This window comes from Alligator sinensis, unplaced genomic scaffold (assembly GCF_000455745.1).
Source record: "Alligator sinensis unplaced genomic scaffold, ASM45574v1 scaffold918_1, whole genome shotgun sequence".
Classification (NCBI taxonomy): domain Eukaryota; kingdom Metazoa; phylum Chordata; order Crocodylia; family Alligatoridae; genus Alligator; species Alligator sinensis.
In genome coordinates, this window is record NW_005842676.1 from 134,987 (window position 1) to 140,529 (window position 5,543).

Here is a 5,543-nt window from a genome sequence, read left to right on the forward strand (position 1 = left end):
GGCTGCCCCCCAGAGGGAATCCCCCCCTGCCTCTGGATGATACTTGTAAGCAAGCTGCCTGAGATCTAACTAGAGATATAGCGTGCAGTAACTCAGATGTGTGATCAAAGGCTACCCAGCCATGCCAGTTTGCTCTATGGGATTTCTCAGACATTGCTCTACCCTGTACCCTATTCCAAACCTACTCCTTGCAACCAATAAAGTTCTCCTTTATACCTAGCATGGAAGACTTATTGGGAGAGGGACTAGATTATGCCTTCGGGTCCCCTTGGTTTGGCTGACTAAGGGAGACCACTATTTGTGCTTCAGGCTAAGGGAAGCACCCCCAGTTCTTGAAGTGGGTCAAGTACCCTCAAGGACTACTAGGCCTGTGTTTCCCAAGGGGCTCAGACCTAGGATCAGTCCAGACCCTGTGTGGTGGCAGCATTACCCCCAGGCTAGCAGGTGTGCTCCAGGAAGGGGGTCGGTCAGATGTGAGGCGCCCCCAGGGAGGCACTCGGAGCCTGGAAGATGGCTGGGTGCAGTGAGGTGGGTGGCTCAGTGGAGGAGCACCCCCTACTGGCCTACCTCACTAGGGGAAGGTAGTCATGATGAGGAGGCTTTCTCCAGACCCCATGCCTGTTCTCAGAGCCACAGGTGCTAGCACAGAACCAGTCTTAACCCAGCCTGGTCTGAGGAGAAAAGAAAGCAAGCAAGCACATAGCTAGCTTAATTCCCACCTCAGACCTGATGAACAATAGTTTGCATTAGAAGGCTCATCTATCTTTATTCCAACCATTTCAATGGTCCAATAAAAGATATCATCCCGAAAGCATCCTTGAGAGCACATGGCCATGCAGGCCACTGGCAAAATATCACCACCTAGCCCAAATTAGGGGCTTTTCTAAATTGATTCATATGGTATTAGCTAGCCCAAAATATACATGGGAGAGTGTTTTCATAGAAATACAACAAATCAGTTTAAATTCCTCCTTATTTCTGGTTCTCCACCAGTGCTTTAGTCTTATGCGAAGTTTCTATACTTATGTAGTACAGAAACGCAAGGAGGAGACCCAAGGGGAATGTCAATCACAGTCTGATTAGCATGAGCGCCTTAAACAGAGGCTTCATCTTTGACAACTGTGATATAAACTTATTCTTCCAAGAGTAACTGGAGGACAGGTACCTATAGATGTCATCCATCACCTTCAAACCTACTGACTGACTTACAACCTGCTTTCATAGGCTCTGTGTTCATTCTTTGACCTTGGCTATATTTTTTGATAATTTGAACTTTGAACGGGACAAGTTCTAGTATACAGGGAATATGAACGTTCTCTTTCTCAAGGGAGATAAAAGAAAGCTGTAGAATACTATAATTGCAAGGAATACCTTCACACAACATATTATTTAGATTTTTTTTTTAAATACAAAGTATTCTGCCTTTCAGATACAATGTACATATTATATTTAAGGTCAGGCTACATGTGAAAAAATACAGTAGATTACTGCTGTTGGTTTTCTTAGATTGGGGTGGGCAATTATTTTGGCTGGAGGGCCGTTTAATGAAGTTTGGTGAGCTTTCAAGGGCTGCATGGGTAGCCCCACCCTTTGACAGTTGCCCTTCCCCCTGTTCACCATCTTAAGACTGGAGGTCCCACCCCTGACCTTTGCTACCAGAAGTTCCTTCTGTTGCCTCCCAGAAATACTCCTTTCAGGGGGAGGGGGGGGGGAAGGGGGTTGCCATTTTAGAACCAGAGGAAAAAAAACCCAAATCATACATTAAAAGTCTGACACCTATTATAACATATTTATATTTTTATACTAAAAATATTTTTGTCATAATTTGTGTTTGCATAGTGTATATAGAGGTGATTTCATAGTCACTCAGAAATAAAGTCTTGGTCTTGTATATTGTATGGGGGATGTGGTTGGGGTGTGTGTGTATATGGTATGCGTGTATGTATGGTGGTGTGTGTGTGGTGGGATGAGGAGTTTGGGGGTGTGTGAAAGGATGTGGCTGTGTATGGTGGGGCAATAGGGTATGTTGGGAGGGTGTGTACATGTGTGGGGGTTGAGGGCAGGGTGTGGGTATGTGGCATTTGTGGGCTATGAGGGAGGGTATGGGGACCCCCCACACACATGCACCCTCCATGATGCACAGCCCCACAGGTGGTGGTGGCAACAGTAGGAAGTGGGGGTGCTCAGGGCACTCGTGCCTGGTGCAGGTGCTGGCACCCAGTGGTATGTGGCTCCAGCCATTGCTGCACATTGCAAGTGAGGAGCACAGCCTGACCTAGGCTCCCCACCACTGGAGGGAAGATCCACACACTGAAGCCAGCTGCCTGTGCCACCTCTTGCCTTGCAGGTCCTGGGACTCCAAGGGGAAGCAAGGCCGGGGCTCCCCTCCACTTATGGCAGAGTCCCGGGACTTGGGCAGCAGAGAGTGGCAAAGGCAGCTGGCTCCAGCACATGGAGCTTCCCTCTGCTGGCACACAAGTGTGGGGGCTGCTTGTGCACAGCAGAGAGTCCCCATGATAGATAGCCTGGCCAGGCTGCACTCCTTGCCACGATGTGCAGTTCTGGCCAGAGATGCACACCACTGGGTGCAAGCGCTTGTGCTGGGTGCAAGCGCCCCTGCCTGCTGCTGCTGCAGTTGCTGCCACCACCACCTATGGGGCTGTGCGCCATAGAGGGAACATGAGGGGGGTTCCCCACGCTCCTCCACCTTCCCTCACACCCACACCCTACCTACCCGAGCTCCACGCTGCTGCCACTCTCCTGAATGCAGGCTGTATGCTGCCACCAGCCTCAGCCCCATGATCCCACCCAGTTGCAGCTGTCCACAACTTTCCTATCTGCTGCCCAGAGTGAGCAGGATGCTGGGGAAGCCAAGCAGGTCCCCCAGTGGCTGCAGCAGCAGCAGCAGCAGCCCCACCTGGAAACTGGTGCTAGCTGGCCTGGGCTCTTCCATGCACAAGTGTGGGAGCAAGGTGCAATGGGGTATTTTGAGGCGGGGGGACCCCACTCCCACCCTTGTGGGGGGAAGGTTCTGGGCAGGGTGGGTGCTGTGGGCCAGATGAAAGTGCCTGGTAGGCTGTATTTTGCCCACCCCTGCCTTAGATTCTGGAACATAGAACAGGTTTTTTTTCAGTGTCTATTGACTTCAATTAGTGTTGTGGGTCCTTGGAACCTTTAAAACTAAGGCCCAACTGTTTCACATTGGCACCCAAAATTACGAGGCACCCACAAGTAGTGGAAAATCTTGAATATATAGGTTTAATGAACAACCTAATTCTGTGCACAAGGTAACAGCGTGGGATTTGTACTTCCAATCCTTTTTGGCCCTTCCTTCCACTGAAGTTGTTGGTAAAAATCTCTAGCAACTTCTGTGCTGAACTGCGCTCTATAGCCCATACTGCCTTTAGACAGGGTACTACTACCTAATATTAAACAACATAAAAATTGTGCTATAGTTAAATCCAGAGTTTGTTCTCTGTTACAACAAAACTTCTTCAGAATACCGTCAGTTAATTTTGGTGTTGAATGAGACCCCAGAGGTTACCAAGAAGTGACAGGGCCTTTGATTCTGGCTGATACTTAAACAGAGGAACATCAACTATAATAAATTTATTTTAAAATGTAAGCAATTTGTTTCCCTGTTCAGCAAGTAAAAAAAACCAAAAAACCAAACCCAAACAAACCAAAAACCCAAAAGGATAGTTTAGCAAATTAATCATAAATAAAAAGTTATGAATCCTAGTCCTGTGCACTTTATAGTAACCTCAAAATCTACCAAAATCAAAACCTTTATGGAACCTCAGCAGGTGATTAGTTCCTAAGTTAGCTACGGATGCCAATCTTTACAATGTATAAAGGTGGGATTGCGTTATTGGTAAATGTGATTACTTTTGGACAGTAAATTATTTGCTTTTTGAATGTTTATTTCACTGATCTTAACCTAATACACTTCCAAAACCAGTATACGAAGGTTTGATTTGCTTTGCTTTTATTCCCTCTAAAAAAAAAAAAAGTCTGAATAAGAAAGTGAAGTAAGCATCTGCACACAATCATAGCTCCAGAAGCAGGAACAGAGGCCAGTTGAGCCTTATATACATAAGCTATCGGTGTTACGTGCCAAATGCACTACAGGTGCATTCAGAAGCTTGGAAATTCTGGAACAAAGCGAGAGATAAGAGAGACTAATGAACATCTGCGAGGAGAGACAGCAATTATATACATCTTCTGTAATATGTAATGTTATATGTGTTATTGATGACATACTAGGATACAGGTCTTATTAGACTACTTATTAATAAAATATTTTGTGGCCAATAGGTATCCAGTACCATAAAGCAGAAGCACAAAGAGATATGGAGTACATGTCTCCAGCAGCGCAGGTGTCACTTAGTCATTAACAATATAGATTTACATCAAAAGTTTGGTGGGGTAATTTTTAGTAAAGGCAAGGGGAGGGGGCAGAGGCTACAGAGATAGTGGGAGCAGAGGCCTGAGGCTGCAACTCGGGAGAGGTGGCAGAGGCAGTGGAGGGGCAGACTGTAGCTGAAGCTCCAGCTCTGACCATGGGTTGGGGCTGGAGTTGCAGTCACAGCTGCAGCAGCTGCCCCACCATGAGTCCCCCTGCCCCCCGCCCCCCAAATGAACATGGAAGGGAAGGAAAAGGAGAATTTGTATTTGTTTCCAGGACTTTCTACTTCTTCTGTGGCACAGCCAGCTGAATTTGCCCCTGATTGACAGTATTCTGAAATCAGAATTTAAGGGCTTGCTTGATTTCATTTCATTTTTCAGCCACCTCTAATATTGACCCAAACTGTGCCCTGCATTCAGGCTGCTTTGAGCCGAGCCATCTGTGCACATTGGCCATGCTAACTGTGGTATAATCCTTCCAATGAAGCAGGCATCCTCTGGTGACTTCATGTGACACTGGTTTTCCTCAGCAGACAATAAAAGTAGCTCATCTGAAGAAATTAGTGGGCTCTGTACTGCCCTGTGACACTTCAGTTCCCAGTTAGTGTAATGGGCAGAGGCAGCCAGCTCAATTTAGAGAAATGCCTAGAATTTTTTCAACTATTCTGAAGACTGAAATTTTACCCGGCTTGGACAGGAAGAGGTGAATGGCTTCTAGCTTTCTTTACACACCCACCCTTCTCCTGGATTGTTTTCTTTGACTGCAGTTAAGAATCTGAACGTGTTCTCCTCATCATATACATTCTTTTTAAGCTCCAAAATGGAAGTAATTTGGAATCAGCATAGTATTTTCAATCTCTCTTTATTTAGTGTAACTAAAAATATTTCAGAATTAAAATATTTTTTAGTTAAAAAAATCATGATAAAAGCATGATCATTTTTGAGTCCAAGCACAAAAGAGTTATTATTTTGTATCCAGTTACTTGTTACACCTATGCTAAAATGCCCTAGGAGTTCTCTGTTAGTTTGGTGCCTGCAGGAGTTGCTATAACCAACACTTCATGTTTCAGGTTCTGGACTGTCACCTGAGTTGGATATGATTTTTTAGGAACTTGCTCAAATGTCTATTGTAGGGA